We start from the raw sequence: 25,665 nt of genomic DNA, 5'->3' as shown, positions 1-25,665 counted from the left end.
CACAGTGTTAGTATTCCTTTAACTTCAATTTAAAAGTCAAGTCAGATTTCATCTAGCATGAATAAGGTATATCTTTAATCTGTAAAGTCCTCTCTGTAATGTGAGCTGAATGATCCAGTGCACACTGATGTTCTCAACTTCAGAATTGAGAACACACATTAAAATACTACAAACAAACATCTTAATATATCCCGACTATGTAACTGAGAGCATGCACACTATAGTGTGTGAGGAGTAAGAACTGAATTGGATTCCTTCTCAAATTCATGGTTGCACAAATTGTGTATATTGATGTAAAAAACTATTTTTTTGCTTAATTCTATTGGACTTTGGATAATTTCCATTATATTCCAAGTTAACAATGAAAAATGGATATAGATCAACAAATCATCTCATGGTATTAATATTACAATAGCAATGTCTGATTAAAGTCAAACCATGGTTTATAGAACTGTAATTCTACATAAGAGGATAATATATAGATTTGCATTATGTTATTTACCATTCTACCTTTTACATATACATGTAGTACTATATACTACATATATACTTACATTAAGGTCAACTGGAAATTTGGCATTTTTAATGTGGAATCTTCCAATCCATTAAAATATATATATATATATATATATATATATATTTTAACATTATGCCAAAAGTATTTTGTACTTTGTATTGAAATTCTTAAAGAATAGATTCCTAAAATCTATCCTTTGGTGTTTAATAATCTTTGAATCTGTTGCAGTGACATTTCATTTTAAATTTGATTTTCTATTTGTTTTTGGTATATGGAAAAAGAATGGTGGTCAGCTCTTAGATGTTAATTCTTAGATTCAGCAACCTTGTTAAATCCATTAATTATAATTGCCCTGACATTTTATTCAATCTTATAAGCATATAATTATGTCATCTGAGAATGAAGCAGGGATCATTTCTTTTGTTAGTCTTTATGTCATTATTTAATGCTGTTGGCTTATTGAACTCGTCAGGACTGTCAATAAAATGTTAAATGGAATATATGAATATGGAAATCTCTCAGGATTCTTCCTCTCTGTTGAATTATGTTAAGTTGTTGAATTAATTAATCATTTATTGAATGGATGACACACCAACTTTCATTCCTAGAATATATCCAACTTATTCAGAGTATCCAACAATATGATAATTGTTATTATATGCTGAAATTGTTTTCATAGTATTTTGCTTTGGAGTTTTGCTCCTATGCTCATAAAAATATTATTTTTTTCTTTCTACAAAAGGATCTTTTTCATGTTTTAGATCAAGGTTAATCTGGATGTAGTGTATGACTTTTTTAGCTTCTTCATAACAAAAGACCACAAATTTGATGTCTTTACACAAATGTAACATGTTTTTTACGAGTCAAGAGTCTGAAAACATCACTATGTTCTTTGTTTAAAGCTTTATAATGCCTAAATCGAGGCATTGTCAAGGTCATTTTTTTTTCTGTAGTGTAAAGGGAAAGAATCTACATCTATATCTGTGTTCCTTCAAGCAATTAGAATACATAGAACTGGGGTCCCAATTCTTCCCTGGACACCAGTAACAGGCTTTTATTTCAGTTCTTTAAGACCATGAGATCTCCCATCCATTTTTCTTTACCTACCCACCCCATCATCATCTCCAAGTCCTCATCACATATCTTATCCCTCTCATTTCCATTTATGCTTTCTAATTCTGATTTTTCCTATTTCCTATTCCTTCTACCAGTCAGAGAAAGCAATGTGCTTTCAGGGGCTCATAAGAGTAGATTAGATTTACTTAGATAATCTTTTCTTCCTTAGATATTTGCTTCCTATAATGTGTAACCACATGAGGAACATTGTATCAAGTCACAGGTTCTAGAAATATGGAGGTCTGGAATATTGAGGGTTAAGTGTATGATCCTAGACATTTTCCTTACCACTAATAAGGAAAATGATGGAAGATTTCTGGAAAAATTTTGTGCAACTTTTATATTAATTCTTCCTTAAATATCTGAGTAGTGTATTTTCTTTTTTGAAAAGTAGTCTATTTATTACTTTAAGTAAAATTCAATTTATTTAATTATTCCAGAAGTTTTCTTTTTCTCTTATCAGATTTAGTAAATGCTTTTTCAAGGAATTTATTCATAATATGTAAATTTCTAATTTTTTTGAACATTATTTTAAAAAATGTGCCCTCATGTTTTTTGTCTTAAGTATATGTTTTGACATTCTATTTATTTTAAATATGAATTCTTCCCAAATTTTTTTATTATTCATATATTATATTTATCATTATATTAGAGTTTTATAGGACTGCTTTTTGATATCACTGATTTCACCTTTGAATAGGTATTTTCTATTTTATTTAACCTACTTCATAAATTCTTTTATTGAATTATTGGTTAAATTTTCTAATCATTTTGGACAAATACCAAACTCATTAGTTTACAGAATTTTGTGGCATGCATATTTCAGCTAGAAATTTTAGTCATTGTGAGTTTATCTTTATCCAATTAATTTTGGTATATTCTACTTCAATTATTATCCAGTGAAAATAATTTTTAATTTTCACTTAATACATTTTATAAAATATAGACTTTGTATTCTTGTAATAATTTTAAATATATAAAAAATGACATTGGTGTTTCCTTATTATACCTCTTCCCAGTCTGTATTCACATGTAATCCCTTATTAACATCTTACATAACCATAGTACATATAGTTAAATTAATAGATGCAGTATTATTAAGTAAAATTCAAACTTTTTTTGCATATTTTCTTAATTTTGTTTCAGAATTCCATCTGGAATACCACTTGACATGTAATCATCATGCTTCCTTAGAATTCCTTTGGGTGAGGCAGTTTCTTAGACTCCCCTTGTTTTGGATGACCCTGACAGTTCTGAGGTATCTCAGTCAGGTACATTATAGAATGACCCCTACTGGAAATTTTTTGATTCTTTTTCATGATAAAAGTAGGGTTAGGAATTTTGAAAAGGAAAATCACAGTGGTAAAGCACCATTTTCACCATATACTGCCAAAGTTATATGCTATCAACATGATTCATAGCTGTTGACATTGACCTTGAACACCTGGCTGAAGGAAGAAATGTTTGTCACATTTTTTCACTGCACAATTAGTTTCCAGAATTAGCTCTTTGAAAGAAATCACCATGCACAGTGCACACTTAATAAGCAGGTACTTTCTTTTTAAAATAATTGTTTATTAAAAATAGTTTTCATAATATCAAAGTGAATAGTAATTTTTGTTATTTTTTAATATCTAAATTAATTTCAAACTGCAGTCAGAGAACATACACTGGATTATTTAAGTTTCTTGAAATTTTTGATACTTTCCTTATGACACATTTTATAGAATAATTTTGGTAAATCTTTTTACATACTCTTGAAAATACTATATATTCTCTAATTGCTGGGTGCAAAGTTTTACCTAGGCTTATTAGATCAATATGTTATTCATGTTGTTTGAATATTCTGTATCTTTTGAAAATTTTGTCTATTTTTACCTGTTACCCAGAATGGTTTATTAAAAATAATTTCCAGTTCACAATGAATAAAACTTGAAAAACAAAGTAATATTGAATTTTAACCCAAAAGACAAAGTAAATATCCAGGAGTTTACACTAATTTGAATGAATGATTTAATAATATCTAAATGTGGGGTGGACAAATGAGCCATGCAGAAGAGTTTTAAATAATTTATGTTGTGATCTTGCCCTCAAGGAAGGGAAGGATCTCAGACAATCATACATCTGATGACATTACCTCAGCCGGGTTATCAAGGCATCAACTATAAGTCATCATAATAGTACATATTTTTGATATAATGTCATGAGAATAGCTTTTCAGCCTTGTGGTCTTTCTCCCAACAACCACCATGCCAGTTTAATAATGAGACAAATATTAGACAAATCAACAACAGAAAAAAAAATTGGCCAGGACTTGCCAACTTTGTCAGTCATCCAAAACAAGGGAGAATCTGTCATTGCCAAATTAATTCTAGAGAGACAGTATGGGTAAAAGTAATGAGGTTCCCTTTATGTAATCCTAGAAGAGAAACAAGACATTAGGGTAAAATTGAGGAAATCTGAATAAAGTCTAAAATTTACTTAATCATAGTGTTTGTATTGGTGCACTAATTCTAACAAATATATCATTTTAACAAATACAAGAAGTTGATGATGAAATGAAAACAAGGTGTTTGAGAACATTCTATATAACCTTCAGAATTTTTCTTTAAATCAAACTGTTCTAAAAACATATATATATTTTTCAATTTAAATTCTATTATTCTATTATTCTCGTTTCCAAGATTCATCTTCTGGTTACTATGCTGCCATTCCGAGAAGCAGAAATTGTTTGCATTACACCTGCAAATTTACAACTGTATCAGCTATCTTGTAACTATGAGCTAGTTATCAAGAAACATAGTCTTAAGGATGGGATAGAACACTAGGGTAGAACCTTGGTGGAAGAGCTGAACTGCTCAGTTCAGGTCTTGTTAGTACTTGAAAAGAACAAGCCCTTTCATGACTTGAGCCACTGTTAGCTTTTCTGTTAAAACCAATTTGAGTGCTAATACATACAAATACTCAGGAATTATTTCATTGTGTACTAATGAGTAATCCTTTTTAATATTATTGGGTAGAAACATTTGATATTTGGGGCAGTATTTAAAATTTTGGAATTATTTCTCTTTCCAGCAGTGTACTATTTTTAATAATAGAAAATAAATAATAGTGGCCATCTCTATTGTTAAGAAATTATGAAGTATATTCACAAAAGAAAATGCTATGGAAGCTAAACAGATGTGAATTATACTCATTACTCTTCCATTTGGTAGCTGTTTCTATGAACAAAGTAATTAATGTCTTCAAATATTATTTTATTATATGACAAATAAGGGAATTTACTTTTATGAGATTTGTACAAATACATGAACAAAATAACATTTATAATTATTATTTTAAGAAGGAAAAATGAAAGCCACCTAAGAAAGGTTGATTGCCTTTCACTTTAGATGTAAATTTTCTAGCAAAAATTCTCTACCTTAATCAGGCATCATTAGTGTATCTCACATAAATGACTGAAAGTGAAAAGTTACTTTCTTCTTAGTAACAGTGACTTTTAAAGTTTTTTAACCAACTACTAAGTGACATTTTCCTTGGTAGAAACACCTTTCTTAGTTATAAACTATTAGCAATCCATAAACATTTCTATAGATGTTATTATTTTCATGGGATATTGAGGAATTGAATCTTAGAAGGGGCCTGGTTAACTTTGCAAAGACAGTTAGTAAATACCAAGCATATAATTAAAATCCAAGGTCTTAATTTGCAGTCAAGTATTCATTTCTTTTCTGGGCTACTATATATCAGCTAAAATAAATATGAAGTATAAGCAAAGTGCAAAATTAGAAATTGAACAGACCAATTTGAAATCACTTTCATATGAATACATGCTTGATTTTCTCAAAACTCTAAGATATCCCTAGATACAGTAGAAATCTGCAATGCATGAAGTTTGAGTACCTTCTCCAAGGTCATAAAGCCAGAAAATTGCAGAGCCTGACTCATGTGCGGGAGGAGTTCCATCTCCTATCCGGGCCTTTCCATTCCCCCATGCTCTTTCTACATTATCTAATGAAAGTACCTGAATTGCAAAATTTTCTTTCAAATCTTATCCCATTGTTTCATTCAGTGGTGTTTACGTTTTGAGATCTTCATAATGAATGTATTTTAAATAAATGTACTCCTTGCTCTAAGGAGCTATTTATTCCAGTTGAAACCCAAGCTTTGTTTCCTATTGTCCTTCACTCCCAGGTGACCTTTTGCTGCTCCTCTTAAAAAAAAAAATGTATTGAAGTTGTTTGTTATACTCATGGCTTCACTTTTCTCATCTATCATTCATTGTTTCAACTCAGCATATTATGATGTTCACAAACTTCTGCTCTAAACCTGATCTTGAAAGGACACCAACAGCATTCTTATTACCAAATCCAAAGGATATGATTCTGCCTTCATTTTCTATCCTAGGTTTTGGCACTGGTGTCATGGATGTGCTATTTTACATGGCTTTCTTCTTTTAGTTTCCATGACAACACTCTATCCTTCCCCCACCTTTTTTTTTTCTCTTTGTTGGCTTTACCTCCTTTTCCTCTATCTGCTTCTAAATGATGACTTTCCCCAAGCTAAATGTTGGACTCCATAGACTTTGGTATTGGGCCTTATCTCTAGTTTTTCTAGGTGAGCTGGAGAAATTGAATCTTAAAGGGAGTTTTGTTAACTTTTCAAAGACCTACAGTTATTAATACGAAGCATTTATGAGCTCCTTCACTTCCAGGGGGTAGAAATCACACCATTTTGCAGATGACTCCCAAACACATTTCCTCTTTGCTGACTTTCCTGTACTCTAGACTCAAATATTCCCATGTTTCATAGACTCAGTACTTGTGAACTTTCATATTCATTATAATTTGTTCCTGATACTTGTCACAAGTTTATGGTCCTTTGAGAGGTCAAAGAAAAAATCTGATTTTTAGCCAGTATGCATGTCCCCTGGTGAGGTTGAGAAAAGCAATGTTCTGTCTTCTATTTTATAATATAAACAAATATACTTTTTGATTCCTATTGAGTACATAATCTTTGTACAATTTTATGTCTTTTTGCTGTTGATTTTACTTTTTAAAATTGTCCCTAAACATTGTGCTGAAGTGCTTTCTAATGCTCCTAACTGCAAGAAATCTGATACTCTTTCAACAGATCTTCAAACAGAAACATACCTAAAACAAAACTATGTACTTATCATTTTGCAAAATTGTGACCAGAAGCTGGAAAGAATCTAAACCTGTGTTTTTCCTATTTTTTTCTGGTTTTGTTGTCTTTAGGAACAATAATTCAGTATTCACTAATTCACTGTTCATAGTAACTTGAATGTTATAGTATACCACATTGAGAATAAGGGAATCAATTGTATATTCATCACATAAATTATTTAGAGCCATCTCAAAATATTGAACTCTTTGTTGTCATCTCCCATCCTATTTAACACCATTATCCTCTTAATTACTTGAGCTCTAATTCTGATCCTCATTTTTTTCCCAATTGCTTTGTACAGGTTGTATAAGGATTATAGAAGCTGATTTAAAAAATAATTCCTGATTTTTGGGGAAATGGTTCATCACAAAATCTGAAAATAAAAAAAAAGTTCTGAATATATATATATATATATATATATATATATATATATATATATATATATATATAGTCAGACCCAGGGCTCTCTTTGTATGTTCATCTTTTAAGCAGACTGTGTACCCTTCCTGTCCTACCCATCAGTAGCAAGACAGTTATGCCAAAATATCTGACAGCATCAATGCTTCATCCTCCAAGGAAATGTTAACAGAAGTGAAAAGGGACTAAAAGAAAGTCATTCAAACTCTCCTGAGTCTTGGCTACATCTCCTGGAAGCCTCTGGTCTGACCAGAGCTGTACTTGAGAGGGTTGTCTTTGAAAGTTGGAGAAAGTGACAGATGTAAAGGACTGGAATATAAGACAGCTCTTAAAAAATTGATAGCCTTTGTGTGATATGGTCCTAATTTTAAATCATCTCTCAGAATACTTTAAGTTGCTTTTCCAAACTCAGTGGTTAAATTTCCTAAGTCACAGGTAAATGGTCAAGGATATTCTGCCCTAGGAGATGGTTCATGTGAGGAAGTAGATTCATGTGCTCAAAACAGTTCACCTGATCCACTCAGGTGAGTGTCAAGCTGAGCACACCATTTATAAATTCACCTTTATTCCTACATTGCAAGAAATCAAATGCAAACGAGTGATGATGGTATTATGATGGGGATAACTTCTTACATTGAAAAAAAGGAATTTATTCCTGACTTTGGTATTTAGATCATTGTTAGCTACAAAATACAAAGGCCCAGCCAGAGGCCGATTAACTGCTTAGCCCATGAAGCTTAAGCTTCCAGATGCTCCTCTGTGAAAACTTTACTTAAATCTGTGTTCACACAGCCATATATTCAGTAAAACTTGCAAAAGCAAGATGTATTGCCCACAGAGGTTTGACACTGCTGCCATTTGTCTATTTAACTACTTCTCCATTACACTGCTCCTTGAGTCCTGTAGTCATAGATGGTATGAACAAGTTTTTGAAGATGCATATGGTTTGACTTCAAATCAAATCAGGGCATTTATCTTAACATTGTGATATTTGAGATGTATCATTGCTTTTAAATTTTGGAATTATTTTTCTCATTCTAATTTGATATTTCCTCTCTCTCTCTCTCTCTCTCTCTCTCTCTCTCTCTCTCTCTCTCTCTCTCTCTCTCTCCTCATGAATAGCATCCATTTTGCCCCCCAAAAAAGTCAAGCCAGCCTAGTCCTTATTAAAATGGTAGTTCTTCTGGACACATGGAATTTTTCCTGCCTATCATTCAATTCCATCTCCTGTTTAATCTTCTATCTTGGCTAAGAGCAGGTATCTGGACTTCTTCATTGTGTGCTTACCTGTCTTCATCTCTATGATATTTAATTCTCCTTTGCTTCTTACTGTTTTCTTGTTCTTGAGCTTCAATGCAGGCTCTAGGAGCTTTGTCAGAACTCATTGGGAATTAGATTCAAATGCAAACTCCAAGCCCTACTTGTGGCTACTGGATTAGAGTCTACATTCTAACAATACCCAGGGTGATCCCTATGTCTATATATTGAGAGTCCTGTTCTCCCTTACTCTTTGACAAATTCCAACATAATTCTCATGTCAATGAAAACAGAATTTTTAATAATATTTTGCCCCCAATATAATTGGTCATGCAGAACAATATTTATCTTCTAGTTATTTGGTAGATAAAACTAGTATCCTCGGATAGTTCATTTATAAAATTTATTAAAATCTACTGAACCATACAGATTTGGCATTATTGCAGATGAAAAACATCAACTATTTCATAGAATCTGACCTTGTTCTATAATAACATTATGTTTTACGTGTAGTAAATCTTACACACACACACACACACACACACACACACACAGGCACGCACACAGAAGGCATGCATGTAGTTCTTCCCATATGCATACAGAGTACCTGAGGATTAAATGACCTGGATAATGACAGAGCTGATGATATTTGAGGAAGGATTTAAACCCAAACTGTCCAACTCCAAAACATGCACAGTAGATACCATGTTATATTGTCTGCAATTTTGAGTAATTTAAGGAATGAGCCTATTCTTTCTGCATATTCAACTAAACCTTGTAGAATCTTGTCAGTGAAGCAATAAGTGTGAAATTGAAAGGCTTTGACTTAGGCTGGGAGGGGGAGGTGGTGTTGATACAGAGTCCTGTTGATTGAGCAAGGTCTTATAGCTTCCCTGTTTCTCTTTATCTGCATGAAGCACAGTAAGGTCAGTTCCTGTGTCACACTGCTTTCTACACAAAGGTGTGCCTTGGGCTTCCACAAGAGGGTCATTGAAAAACTTTAGCTCCATTCTGATTTCTTTCAATTTAATTGGCAGTCATATATTGAAGTCTGATTTTAGGTTCATGATGAGGTTTAAGTGAGTCTTTTATATTGGAATATTAAGCATTCCTAGAAATGTAATGTAGGAAGATTATCTTCCAATGAAGTCTTTTGAAATTGAAAATTCAGTATTTTAAATTAATTCTTAAGGTTTGAATTTTTAGAATCTCTCCTTCTCTTTTTTAAAATTGATTTTTTAAAAAAATGACAGTATAATGCATTACAATTCTTATTACACATATACAGCACATTTTTTTGTATCTATGGTTGTATATAAAGTATATTGACACCAATTCATGTCTTCATACACGTACTTTGGATAATGATGTCGCTCATGCTCCAAGTTCCTTTCATCCCTCATGCTCAATTTTATTGAAACAAGTCTCTTAATAATATGGTTTACATACATATATAACACAAGTGATATGTACATATATGTAATTATAGAAATGCTGAATTTATTATATGTATCTCTAGTTTATATGGGCTTATGTGTGTGTGTGTATAAATAGTGTTTCTCTGTGTGTGTGTATGTGTGTGTGTGTGTGTGTATAAATAGAATAAGAGAACTGAAGACAACTTCTGAATGTGTGGCTTTAGACATAGCTTGTGTATGTTAAGTGTTTACTGTGTGCCAAGTACAATGCTAAACTAACAGTTGTTCCTCACAGTATAGTGGCCTGTGATGTGTGCGTGATTGAGTTTGCATATGGATCCTTTTATATTTTAATGGTAATCATAAAGTATAAGTATAAAAACACATTGCCTCTAAGTACAATGTTTGTGTTTTGGAAAAAATAAACATTCAATTCTATGATAAGTCTTCAAGAAAATTATTGATAGTGTGACTTACACAAAACCCATGAATCTGGGCCACCATTTTTTTAAGGTAATATAATTTTAAGGGTCTTGAAGAGAGATGTTTGGTTGCAAGTTTTAATTGAAAATATTACCCATTAATTTAACACGAATTCCATAAAGTTTTACTAAGAATTTACTTTGGTCTTTATTTTTTAGCAGTTCCTTCTATTAGGATATGAGAGATATACAGAGCCATAGCATAACTTTGTAAATTCTTATTTTGAGGTGTGAAAAGAGGACTGTCAGAGAAATAGATTTTGAGACCTCTCTTACATATGTAATATTCAATAAAATTCAGCATAAATTCAGTGAAATTGCAGTTTGCCTTTGAAGTCCTTGAAAAATCACTTTGTGTACTTACAAATAATGATTTCTTGTCCCCCATATTCGAGTTACTGTATTCAATTTTAGGTATGTGTTCAGACACTATTTCATGAGAAACTTAATTATCCTTTTTTTGTTAGGCTCAACACAAACAAATGTTTTGCTTCCAAGCATCAGAATACATCAAATTTTAGGGCAGGCAGAGCTTTATTTTAGCATTTAATGTACAAAAGAGCTTACTAAGCAAATGAATTAGGTAAGAGGGACAGCAAAGGGAATATTTATTCAACCTAGGAAATCAAAGTAAAACTACAACACAACTTGAAAACAATTTGCATATGAATTTATGCTAATTAAAGAAAAATACGTTTATTCATTGAAGCCATTCTTTAGGAAGATTTTAGTGACTGAATTTTTTTTTAAGAGTTGGTAATGTCTCAAAATAATAAAACTAGCATATATGACAAGGTTTAATGATCAAAACCAAGACTGTCTTTCTATACATATTCTTAAACAATAAGAAATTTATTAATATTAATGAATTCTTTCGGGAATATAATTAATTTCTGACCAATATCAAAAGATAAAAAGTTTTTGTGAAATATAATTATTCCTGTGATTGTGAAACATAAGAAAAAATTGTTTAAAATAATTTTTCTTGGAGAAAAATATACACATTTAATTATGCTTTTGATTCCCAATTTCTTTTTCTGTCATGACAAAGTCTAGTATAGTCTCAATTTTACTAATTTCAAGCCTTTTAGGTAAAAATGGCCTCTATTTGATGTCAGTTTCTATCCAACATCATAACCTTTAGATAATGTACAGAGAGAACAGAGTCGGTATGTGAATAACAGGATAGAAGAGGTTTAGGAAAAGCCAAAAGATGAAAATAGATGGCAAGAAAACAGACACCACATTTTCCAAAAGAGGGAAATGTAATAAGACCTATTATTTAAGATTTTGTTCTAAGGTACATGTCACTCAAATAGTTTTGAAGTTTTAATTCATATCTGATAGTCAGTGAAGAGGAAATTTTTACATTCTTGGAACCAGTGATACAATAATTCAAATACCATTTGTGAAACAATTCCAATGAAAGTTGCTGGACATACAATGATATGTAAGGCAAGATCCTTTACTGAAGCATGTGGTAAGGGATACCTCTAAATTATAAACACATACACAACACACACACACACACACACACACACACACACACACACACACCTGCACACAAAATGAAGGAGAAAGCCATTAATTAAAAACAAAACATATCACACAGAAAAAAAGATGCCACCCAAATGTTTGCAAGAGGAATTCCTCCAATCAGGGCTCAAGGCCTTCAGGACTGCAGCCCATCATTTATCTCTTTCTTCCCACTTTCTAGCACCATTATCCTAGGATGCAACCAAGCCCTTGCAACATGGTAGACAATACAAAACAAGTACCTCTGAGTTGATTACTTGAATTTATATTGCCACACTGCATTCCCTCACATATATTCATTCACTCACTCATTTGTCAACTCATGTTTTCCTTCATTTGCAGTTTACTTTGGTTACACATCAGACTTTGAAGCAAAGTTAAAACAATGAGGACATTTAAGTCCTTCATCATCGCAAAGCTTTGCTGTTGATTGCTTTTGTTATCTCTGCTAGCAAGGAGACTACGAGGAAATTGCTGGCTTGGGAAGCAGGTTGGTGAATCAATATGCTTTGTTATCATTTATTCCCAGCTGCAGTGCTGCTGTTGCCCCAGCTGCCAAGCACTCTAACCTCCTGGGAGACACCTAGAGAGGTTAATTAGTTTACAGCTGGCCATAATTAGGAGCAAAAGGCAACAAGAAAGAAACTCTTAAGAATCCTGACAGAAAGCCTATACAGAGGTGAAGCTGTGGGTTTCAGCAAACTGCAGTCTTTGAACTGTAAATTAGGCATTGAAAAGTTTGGAAAGTGTTCCTTAGGAGTGCCAAGCAAAGGCATGATTACTGAGGATAAGAGACATTCAGTGTAATGCCAGATTCATGGGACCCCAATAGACCTCCAGGAGCTGAATCCAATGCAAGCACACAAGAGTCTTTATTGCAAGCTCGAGCCTGGACTCACAAAAGTTTCCGACATAGCTGTCCCAGAGATGACTGAGACCCAGTCTTTTGTTCAGTGAGATTTTATAGGTTTTTGGGGATACTCTATGTGTCACAACATCACACAGCAAATCATTTCACACCGTGGGAAAATCAAACAACAACTCTTAACATTGATCAGCACATTCACTGGTGGGAACAAGTTGGGTAGGGGTGATTGGTTGGTACAAGAGGGGGATTCGTTTGAACTGATTGGTTTAAGCTGCCAAGGGGTGTATGGGCTAAACTACAGGGTTTCCTAACAAGTTATCAATCACTGAAACTACTGGGAGTGTCACCTGGCATTTCAGGTATTTTCCTTGTCTCACCCTGATTGGTGGTTGCTGGGGGATTGCTAAGGGTCCTCACCTAGCTTAATTGAGTCAGGGACACCTGGCCCCCTCCCTCTGGACAGGGCTTGAGGTAGAAGCTAAAAATGTGTCACATCAGTTTCTCATCAGGAATGCCACCATCTCCAGAAGCTGTGGCATTTCAGAGTCAGGTGGTTGATTATCCCTAGGAATCAGTTTTCTCAAATATAAATTGAGGTGAAACACTCTGGTCTCCACAATATCTAAGAATGACTCTCAGGAGGAGTTGCAAAAAGAAAACACAGACTTCATCCAGCTTATTCAGAGCATCACTAACAATAATTGCCAGTTCTTTATCATTTACCACATGTTTGGCATTTAACATTTTATTAGCATCCCAGAGCAACTATGAAAAGTGGCTGTTTTACATATGATCATGTAGGTGGGGAATATAGGATTATGAAGTGAGAGTCCATTTTCTCCAAGTCTCATCTGCATCAGCAAGCGAATTTAGAGGCAGGCGTTTTAGGCCCTCAGTAAATTTTAGAGGACAGATAGATGAGAATGGAGGGAGCAGGAAGTTAAGAGAATAATTTGATATAACAGGCCCATTGTGCTGAGCCCCACATGCTTTCTTTGACATAAAGCAATTTGCCTGAAGCCCCATCTGGTTTGAAAGGACAGGGTATGTCACATTCCTCAGAAAACTGAGGCAGGGGTAAAGGTCAGGCAGTAAATGTAGGTAATGAAGGATGAGGGTTTGTGGAGAGAGGATGAAGACTGGTTATCAATGAAGACTGGTTGCTAACAATTAACTTTCACATATACGGGATAGAAAAGACAATAATTAAAAAAGAGGCTTCTGGCACCTACAAAAAGCAAGTTGCATCCCCTTTAGTGGGCTTTCAGCTCTGAAAGTCCCCTTCTCTTTGGAGAAGCCTGCCTCTATCACATTCTTAAATAAAAAATTGCTCTCTACACTTGCCTTGGCATCTCTTGCATATTTAAAAAAAAATCAACACTGTAGAACAAGAACACATTCCAGATTTCCAATGGACTGACATCATTAATATGTAGTTTTTAGTGCACTTTCTGAAAGAAAAAAGCTGTATTTCTAAGACTGTCTCCATTTAACTCTTCTGACTTATTTTCCAGAAAAATAAGTCCCAAGCCACAGAAGAAAAATAAATGTCTAGAAAGAAGATTCAACCAGTTTAAGATGAATGTCTCCTAAGGAGACTTAAAACAATCTCATTTTGCTCCAAAGAGCTTCTTCAACTTGTGACTCAAACAAAAGCAAAACAGAAATCCCAGGGTAGGGAAAGAAGATACCCTGGTGGTCTTTACAGCTGCATTTCTTTATTTGCTTCAGGTAGATTCCTAGGAGTTGATGGATCACTCAGAACTCCATTTCCACACCATCACATAGAAAAGGACTCTTACCTTGTCAAATTCCTCTGGGGTACACTATTATTTATTTGTTTGTTTTATATTACTCATCTCTCTCACTTCACTGCCAACTCCATGACATCAATAAATTTAAATTGTTTTACTTATCACTCCATCCCAAACACCCATAGTGCCTGGAACATAGAAGCAGTTCAATTCATAGTTTTAAATACATAACTGAGTAAATGAAGGAAGGATGATGAATATCCATTTCATAAAGGTGGAATCGGAATTCCAGAGGTTAAGTAATTTGCATGTTTTACCATTTGTAAATATTAGATCTGTTATGGCAACAGGGGTATATTTACCTTTTTACTCTGACGCTCTCCAAAACATACTGTCTCCCAGGAATGAGTGGCCCTTTGCAAATCTCTGCTCAGCCAAGAGACATTATGAGCAACAGTCAGCAGCTCTCTGATATTCTGCAATATGATTCAAATGAATAAGGATAAAGACTGGGGCATGATATTACTTCTTATTGAATTTATCATGCTTCTTAGAAGCTATATTCCAGTCATATAAGAATTGATTTATAAATTTATATAGGCATTTATATCACAAACACTGTTATTGAAATCAAGTCAAAGATGTATGAAAAGTCTTTAATATGTTTATAATTTATGAAGACTTAATTTCACATCTGAGATTACATTATGAAGAATTATTCAAAATCAAGATGGATATATGCAATTATTTATAAAACAAATATACATATGTATGTGTATATATATTGTGCATGGGACTAGATCCAGAATGTTACACATGCTGGGCAAGTGCTCTGTCACTAAGCTACATTTCTAGCCATTTTTTTAAAAATTTATTTTGAGGCAGGTTCTCACTAAATTGCCCAGACTGTCCCTGAGCTTGCAATTTCCCTGGCTCAATCTCCTGAGTTGCTGGGATTATAATGTGTGGCACTATGCAGACCACAAATCTTTTTATAAAAATCTGAATGCCAAGAAATATTATATCAGTGAAATATTTTAATGGTATATGAATATTAAATATATAGAGAATATATTTATGTATATATATATGTATATGGTATGTATTGTATATAGATATGTGTTGTATATATATATATACACAAATACAAAAGAGTCTACAATATTATATTAAGAATGATTGTGCATGGTAGATATGACATAGCTCTACAGATGGAGTTTTCTTCCTAATTTCCAAGTTTTTTGGGTACATTGCTTTATATAAAATTTATAAATAAAACAGGATAAGGCAAAAAGTAAATCAAAACAAAATATTAATATCTACCTCCTGATTAGTCAATTATTGGTTACTTTCAGTACAAAATTTACTGATGGGATGATGACAATCAATTCAGAATCATCCTGCCAGTGCTCTGTTTTTCAAAACGAGTAAATGTGAGTCTGAATTGATACAGAAACATAGTTCCCATGCTTATTCATACTCCTAATCTCCATCTAATTGGATTTTCAATAGCAAATTCTGCAGGTGAGTTCAGAGAAACACTGCATAAACAGGAAAATGCAATCAGGACAAGTATACTATCAATGAAGTTTTGTGTAAACACACTTTACTGCACACTTACCTTATGAAGAACATTTGATATCCCTAGATTTGATTCCAACACAGCAAAGTAGCTTGATAAAGGAATAGCAAATTAACAGGGGGTTATACAGTTAAACATGCATTCAATAATAAATAAATAAGGGCACAGCTATTGATATGGCACTAGAGGAAACTGTGAAATAAACAATTGCAAATCAAAACCAGCTTTATAGACCTTGGCTGAGGAAATGAAGACTATATGTGAGCCTTTGCAGTATAATTCCTGGAATAAGACAAACAAGGGCATTTGAAATAAATATACTGCAGCATTCAGAATTTCATGTCTTTTTCAATATTTGTAATTTCGTATTTGAACATCAGAACTGAAAGTAATAGATCATCATACTATCTAGGATAACATAGGAGGGTCACCTCAAGACAAGATAGCAAAGCTGTCGACGGGAAAATAAGAGCAAGCTCCGAAAAGAAAGAAAACACAAACTCCTCTCCTTTTTAGGTATCCTAATGAGAAAAACATATAAACCCAATCATAGGACAAACCTGAAAACTCTCACAAGTCTTAATATGCTTTCTCTAGACAACCACCTTTGGAGGGTTGTTTCATTCGCTTGTATAATCTTTCTCTCATTTACTTGTTGAATATTATGTGAGCTGTGAGCTTTTCATATGGCTTTTATTATTTTGAGATACTTTCCTTCTATTCATAGTTTATTAAGAGTTTTTTTTTTCTAATCACGAAAGGGTGCTGAATTTTGTCAAAAGCATTTTCTGCATCTATTGAGATGATCATGTAATTTTTATCCTTTATTCTGTTAATGTGTTGAATCACATTAAGTTGCTTTCATATGTGGAATCATCTTGCATCCCAGGGATAAATACCACTTGGTTTTGGTGTATAATCTTTTTAATGTGCTCCTGGGTTTCGTTTGCTATTATTTCATTGAGTTTTGCTTCTATATTTATCTAGCATATTGGATATTAGATTTCTTGTGCTCTCTTTTTCAGGCTTTAGTTTCTGGGTAATGCTGGCCTTATAAAATAAGGTTAGAAATGTTCTCTCCTTCCTATTTTTTGGAAGAGTTTGAAAAGGATTAGCATTAATGCTTCTTTAAATGTTTGCTAGAATTCACAGTGAAGCCATCTCATCTTGAAGTTTTCTTTGTTAGGAAGTTTTTGATAGCTGATTCTATCTCCATAATAGTTATAGGTCTGTTCAGAAATTCTATTTCTTCAAAATGTATTGTTAGTAGGTTTTATGTTTCTAGAAATTTATCTGTTTCTTCTACATTGTTTAGTGATTTAAAAAAAAAAGGTTTCATAGTAATTTTCTGTGTTTTCCCCCCTGTGGTATCAGTTAATGTATTCTCTTTAATTTATGATTTTTTTCTGAGTTTTCTAAATTTTTTTCTTAGCATAGTTGAAGGTGTGTCAATTTTATTTATCTTTTTTTAAATAAGTTGTTTTTTACTCTTTTCTATTGTTTTTCTACTTACTTTTTCATTTCTGATCTGGTAAATAAGTTAACCAATTTGATGTAATCCTGCAGTTTTCTTTTGGGAAATTTCTTAGTTGCAAATTCAATGTTTTTAATAGATAAGAACTATACAAGTTACCTATTTCTTATTTAGTGAGTTTCGGTACTTGTATTTTTCAAGGAATTGGCACATTTCTTATCTAAGTTGTTCAGTTTGAAGATTTTTAAGAAGACTGGTTGAAAATGATTTCTGGTTTTCCAGCATGGGTGGAACTTGTGACTTGTTCTTAACCAATAGGATATGGCAAAGGTGAAGACTGTCACTCCTGTGATTATGTAATATTATAAAAGACTTATTTTACTAGCTGGGTTGGTCTTGGTTTTTCTCTACATTAGTAGCTTACATTAACTAAATTGCTATGAATATTTTAAGCACAAGGAGCTGTATGCTGATAATCACCAGATGAATGAAGAACTAGATGTTTCCTAGGGGAGCCTCCACCTGAGGACTCAGTCCTGAGTACCCATTCCTCCATTGCAGCTTCCTGAATCCCTGATAGAAGACCCACCAGGCCATCGTGGTACTTTTGACCCAAGGAAACAATGAGGGAATAGATATTTGTTTTGTTAAATCAGTAACTTTGTGGGAGTTTTTTATACAACATAGAAAATTTATACATCAACTAAATCCACATATTATGTTTTGTTAGGATTTTTGTAATTTTCTTGGAATTTTCTACATGGATAGTCTATCATCTATAAGCCTTAGCTTTTATTTTGCAGTATGTTTTTTCTATCAATTACTGAAAGTATTAAAATGTATATTGTTTTGTTCTTGATCTTGACTATGGAACTGGCTAGAACATCCAATGTTGAAAGAAAGTGGTAAGAATAAACTTTCTTGCCTAAATCTAACCAATAGAAAATGGTGACATTTGTTGCTACAGTTGTGTTATTGTTTTTTTGTTTTTTGTATGCCTTATTTTATAAAGTTGAGGAAATTTTCTTCTGTTCATTGTTTGTTACTTTTTAAAAATTTATTCTTATTTGTTATATATAAAAGCAGAAAGCATTTCAATTCATATTTTACATATAGAGCCCAATTTTTCATACCTATGGTTGCTCACAAAGCAGAGTCACACCATTCGTGTCTTCATACATGTATTAAGGGTAATGATGCACTTTTTTACAGCATGAAAGTGCATTGAATTTTGTGAAATGCTATTTTCTATCTATATTAAGATGATTTATGTTCTTTTCTTTTTTGGTCTCTTAATATGACTTCTAAGTTACTTGATTTATGAATGTTAGGCCAACCTTATATCTTTCAGATTAATCCCACTTAATCATGATGTATAATTTTATCTCTTACACATATTGATGGATTTGAATTGTTAAGATTCGGTTAAGAGTTTTTAGTTTGGTGTTTATGAGATACAATAGTCTATAAATTTCTTAAAGAAACTAAGTTTTTATACAAATATCATCTGCAATTTTTACAGATATACTGATTTCAGCATAGTGCTAGTCCCATTAGATAATCAGAAATGCTATATTGTCTTTTCTATTATTCAAGAGTTTGTGAAGGTTTGGTACTAGGTCTTTAACATTTTAACAATCTTAAGTATGCTAATCCAGGAACATGTGAATTTTTTGCACTTATGCAACATCCTTAATTTTTTTCTAACAATGGTGATATACAACTTTTAGTGTCAAAGCTTGAACTTAATATTAAATTGATCTCTGAACATACTATATTTTAATATTTTTCATTAACAATTTCATTTCAATCTGTTAATTTATGGTATATAGAGATAACTGATTGTTAACTTGGTCTTGTGTTTTATACCCATAGTGAAATAATTTATTGGTTCTAATGTTATTTTTTAATTTTTTATCCTAGAACCCATTGTAGTGCAGATGTTTACCGAACTGTAGGTGCTGCTAACATCATCATCATCATCATCATCATCATCACCATCATCATCACCATCATCTCTGAGGTGCTCTGAATGTGGACTAAATATGACCATTTTGACCTCATGGAGTCACTACTGGGCTCTGAGTATTGATTGCATTTTATTACACTATCATGTCTAATCTAAGGTGACAATGACTGTCTGTGTTACCAAAACTTATTAAATGTTGGATTTGACCTCAGTAGAGAAGAAAGATGTGCCTAAGTGGCAGTGCCTGTAATTGATAATGAGTAGTAAAGGTCTCTGTGCCTTATACTGGCTGATTTAGTCCAGATGTGGAGATACTAATAAGTGAAAAACTACTCACAGTCCAGAAACCCTCCCCCCGCACTGCAGCAATACCATGCCCAAAGAAAGAGCATCCAAGTCTATGCAAATGAACAACAAGCCTATCTAATATTTGTAGTGCCACAGAGAAAATGGAACTTTGGACATAGGAAGCCTCTTGAGCAACACTTGTTGCAGCAATGGCATGTAATGGCATCTCAGCTTTTGGAAAATTAATATAACATCAATGATATCTGCATTAGCTCCTTATAATTCTCCCTCCTGAAGTTATCAAACCTATATTTTAATTATTTTAATTGAACAAAAATCCTATTAAGTCCATCTTAATAGAAGATTATTGGTTTCTATGGTTGAAAAGCAGGTAGCAAAGTGTGCTAGCATTTTAGCCTCAGAGATCATGTTTTATTTCAAGCTTCATTTTGTACAACTTCGCATGAACTGTGCACACTCATTTGCTTCTTTGAAGTAATAACAAATATTACTCTTTTCCTCCATTCTTTTTTTCTTTCCTTCCTTCCTCTTCCTTGCTTGTTTACCCTCTTGCTTTCTTATTTTAATTTTTTCTTTAGTTCTTTACGCTTTCTTATTTCAGAAACCAACTTTAGATAGCTTGATGCAAAACAACAGTGCATCACTTTTTTCTTCAATTTACCTAGCTTCGAAGTTGCAAATTTGATTTCTTTCTATTGACTAAAGTAGTGCTAGTACCAAAACATCCTATTATAATGATGCACACTCTAAGAAAAGTCTGCATGAAGTCATCATGAATGAAAGGGAGACTAGAGAAGACTTTAAAAAAAAGCATCCTATTAAAATACAATGCATCCATCAATTACCACATCATCATTATAAGCTGACATGAGGGGGGAGAAAAACCCTTCAGATTAATACCTTGTCAAGCTGGGCTTTTGACTCACTCCTGTACCATCCACTCAGTTCATTTACTTTCTCTCTGTCACTGAGAGCCAAATCACTTCCCCAGGAGGCTGTCATGTTATGGAGATCTCTCATTATTTCCATGAAGAATTCAGTACTGTTTTTTTTTTATTTAAAAAAATTATGTTAAAGATGAGCTGTCATATTGAGCTTAATTTGTTAAATTGAGTTCTTCATTAATGAAAATTATGAATTCAATCTTTGATATTTAGATACACATTAATTTCTCCTAGGAAACTAGATATAAATTAGCAGGTGAAGGAAACTTTCTTAACATTTGTGTGTGTGTGTGTGTGTGTGTGTGTGTGTGTATACATGTGTGTTTATGGACATACATGCACTGACATTTACCACTGAGATGGTTTTAGAGAAAGAGAAAGCCAATTTTATTAAAGTCCAGGCAGCTTCTTCTGACTCAACTTGGCTTCTCTAGACATAAGTTCATGCTCTTAATGTTTTATCTTTCCAGTGTTCCCTAGAAGAGGCAGATTGGCCCTATGCTTTTGCTAAGATAAAAATAAATAAATGCTTGGACTCACTTGTTATTCTATTCAGGCTGAATAAATAGATTTTAACAAGAAGGAGGAATGGCTGAACAGGTGCACCAGGTGAAAGCAAGGTCCAGAGAGGTCAGAGTTGGCAGATTCTAGAGGCTTTCAGACACCTGACAGAAAAGAAGAAGAAGAAAATTATTAGCATTTCTTATAAACTCAGTAAAAAGTTTTCAGGAGAAGTAACACACAGTATCAGATTCAGCAGCTACTGGGGAAGCTTCCTTCTCAGTGCTCTGGAGTTATAGATGCTTTCCTCTAACCCCTGCTCAGGATGACCTGGGTTGATGCTTCTTCATGCCATTACTCATTTCTCCTATTTTTCATATATATTAATGAATATTACTCCTGTTCATTTTTTAGTAATTTTTAACCTGGAATTATTTTTAGTATTTTTCATATGTGCATGTTTTCTTCATATAAATCGATCCTACTTTTTTCCATATATATATATATGGAAAATATATATATTTTTTACACATAATGGTGTTCATAAAAGGATTTATTAAATTAGGAACTTGTCAATTTTTTAAGATTCTTTTTAATATTTGAAAATATTTTACTGTATAAAAGTCATCTGTGCAATAGAATTATGAACTCAAATTGTATTTCTCTATGTTTACAAAAATGATGGCTTTATTCATTGAATTACTTAATTTTTCTCTACAGATTGCTGCCTTATGGAGTCTTATCTCTCAATTAGAAAATTCAGGTAGATGAAGACAAATCATATTCCATTTCCTTTATGATTGAAGTCTACGGGCCTTGCTTATCCTTCTGTAGTTTTCATGAATTCATTTGTTGATTCTTTAATTGCACATTAACTGAGACCCTTCTCAATGTGGGTCCCTGTTCTGACCACTACAGTCACAAACAAGGCCTAGCCCCTCTACCTGGGGGCACATAGTTCATGGCACAGGATCTCCACAAGTGTGAAAGCTTAGGTATGGGTTGACATGGGACCAGGAAAAAGAGACGTTCTTTCTAATTTTAGGAAAGCTTTTGAAGAGGGGTCTCATGAACCCAGCTCTTAAAAAGAAAAATAGGAAAATGTCAGAGACAGGGGAACATGTCAGAGAGGATCAGCATTTTTAAAACTGTGGAAATATTTGAAATTCCTCTAGGAACATGAGTGTCCAGAGAGGACAGTAACTATAAAGTTAAGGACAGATTAAGAGATACCTTCTGTTTTTCTAAGAAGTTTTTTTTCTTAATTCTATGATCACTAGATAAGTTCTGCCTTTTTACTTTCTCAACTCTACCTGCTATATCTGCATGAATGTGGAAAGTTGCTTAATTTTTAAAAAATTTGGTATAATTCTCTTTGAATATAGGAATGAAAAGTTTTTCTCACTATCCTTATAATGAATAAGGGGAATTGTGTGAATATATGCAGTTGGTCTCAAATTTCTTTCTTAAACACAGAAATAATGTCATCATATTTGTATTTTTAAATGCGTCCAGTAGGAATGAAAGACAGATGAGATTAGAAATAGATGGTCAGCCAGAAGTGTGATTCAGGCATTCAAACAATATGAGTTAGAGTGCAAAATCAGAGCTGCAGGCTGGGGGATGGCAAGAAGATGAGGCTGAGTATTTCAGGACACTAGCAGCAATAGCATCAGTAGCAGCTCTGCTGACATTCCTGAGCTCTGCCAGCCTCTAAACTCTCCTAGACACTCCACCAGCCATCCCATTAACTTTCACAGCAACCTGTGTGGGAATAATTTCTCTAAGTTTTTAATGAAAAACAAAATTGAAGATGTGAAAACCTAAGGAAAGTCCCAAGGTAAGTGCCCAAAGGAGAGCATAGATTTAAATCTTCATTTTCCTAATTCAAAAGTCATTGCTTGTACTGCACTAAGCATTTAAATTTTAATGTGTGTTTTGTTTTATGTATCCCTAATAATCACAATAAATGTATTATGTGAATTCTCTCCCTATTCTCTTCTCTTTTCTTCATTCTCTTTTTTCATTTCCTTTTCCCTCCCTCCCTCTCCCTCCCCCTCCCCCCCTCTCTCCCTCTCTCTCTCTCTCTCTCTCTCTCTCTCTCTCTCTGTCTCTCTCTCTTTCTTTCTTTCTTTGTACTGCCATACTGCAAATATTCACATTGATAATCAAATGAGACTTAGATCTTTCCTGTAAACAAATAACAAATTTGTTTTCATTCAGTGCTTCCATTAGCAGAGTTGAAAAGGTTTTTGTTAGTTTAGTCAAAAATTACTGACTTCCTTAAAGTTGTCAATCATTCTCTTAAAGAGAAGAATCCTGAGTTCATGCTTTACATGTAAGAGTTGCAAATTTTAAACTTTGATGCAAAGAAACATCATAAAGCTGTGAGGAAAGCAAGCACAATGTGAAGACTTGACTTAACTCTCTCCAAACACCTAGAGGAAAAGTTGTGAAACAGAAGTGTCAAGAGCCTTTTTTTTCTACATTGTCTGACACACACACACACACACACACACACACACACACACACACATACACGTATGTATGTATGTACGTATGTATGTATGTATATATTTGGAAAAAACTGTGTTGTTTGAGTCAAACACTGAACAGATTATCTTGCTAATTTATTTTACATTTTCCCAAATATTTGTACACACATACACATGCATTCAGATACAGACATCCTATATTAAGAAGCAAATAGAGCAATCTTACATGTGTATTTATGAGTGTCCAATATCTCCTGCCATGCCCACCTAAAAGTATAAAAGTGAATGATAATGCTCAGCAGACTCTGACATCGTCTCCTGAGATTTTTCAGAGACTCTGGATACAGTGGTACATGCTTGTAACTCCAGTAGCTGGGAGTCTGAAGCAGGAGGATGCCAAGTTCAGTGTCAGCCTCAGCAATTTAGCAGACCCTGTCTCAAAACAAAAAATAATAATAAAAAAAAAGCCTGGGGATGTGGCTGAGTTGTTAAGTACCACAGTGTTCAATCCTTGGTTCCAAAAGAAAAGAAGGAAAGAAAAAATAAAATTTCAGAGAATTAAGCACTGGAAGATTTAATAAATCTATGAACTCTTTAATCTGGTTCCTGTCCTCGATGTTAGTATTTTCTCACTGTGCCCAAAATTCCTGAAAAGAACAACTTAGAGAAGGAAAGAGTTATTTTGAGCCCATGGTATCAGGGGGTTCAGTCTATGGTCAACTGACTCAATTGTTCTGGGCTTAAAAATAAGGCAGAATATCAAGCTGGAGGGACACGAGAAACTGAGAGGGAGAGAGAGAGAGAAAGAGATATTAAAGGACAAAGGACAGATATAGTCCCCCAGGCTATACCCCACCCACTTGACCTATTTCCTTTACCACCCCACCTACCTACAAAGATCACACAATGGTCCATTCAAATCTTAATCCATTAAATGTATTAATTCACTACTGAGGACAGACCGCTCATAATTCAATTATATATTAAAATCCTCATCTCTGAATTTTGCTGCAATGGGGAACATACTTTAAATACATGAGATTTGAAAGGTATATTCCAGACCCAAACTATAGCATTCTCCTTGCTGATATCCTGACTAATATGACCAGCTGAGAAGTACCCATTTTGGGACTCAGAAATTTCTATTGAACAAATATGCTTTAAAATCAGGAAAGCACAAGTTTGAGTTCAAACTCCATCATTTATATGACATTTCATTGAGGCAGATTATGTAAATTATTTTGTTTTCTCTTTTTTTTAATTTCTTCTTTTTAGCTTTACCTGACAGTAGAGTGTATTTTGATATATTTTATATACATGGAGCAATAATGTCCCATTCTTGTGGTTGTACATGATGTGAAGTTACAATGGTTGTGTATTCATATATGAACTTTTCATTCTACTATCTTTCTCATTTCCATCATCCCTCTTTTTCCTGCATTCCCCTTGTGCAATCTGGGGAACCTTCACTCCTCCCTCCACACCTACCTACTGTGAGTCAGCATCTGAATATCAGAGAAAACATTTGGCCTTTGGTTCTTAGGGATTGGCTTATTTCACTTAGCATGATAGTCTCTAGTCCAGCCATTTACCAATAAATGCCAAAATTTTATTATTCTTTATAGCTGAGTAATATTTCATTTTGTATATGTGCCATACGTTCTTTATACATTCATCTCTTTAAGGGCACCTAGGCCAGCTCCATAGCTTAGATATTTTCAGTTGAGCTAGTATAAACATGGATGTGGCCACATCAATATAGTATGCTGACTTTCAGTCCTTTGGGTATAATCTGAGGAGTGAGATAACTGGATCAAATGATAGTTCCATTCCAAGTTT

Source organism: Ictidomys tridecemlineatus, chromosome 7 (assembly GCF_052094955.1).
Source record: "Ictidomys tridecemlineatus isolate mIctTri1 chromosome 7, mIctTri1.hap1, whole genome shotgun sequence".
NCBI lineage: Eukaryota > Metazoa > Chordata > Mammalia > Rodentia > Sciuridae > Ictidomys > Ictidomys tridecemlineatus.
Note: the sequence above shows the minus strand (reverse complement) of the source record.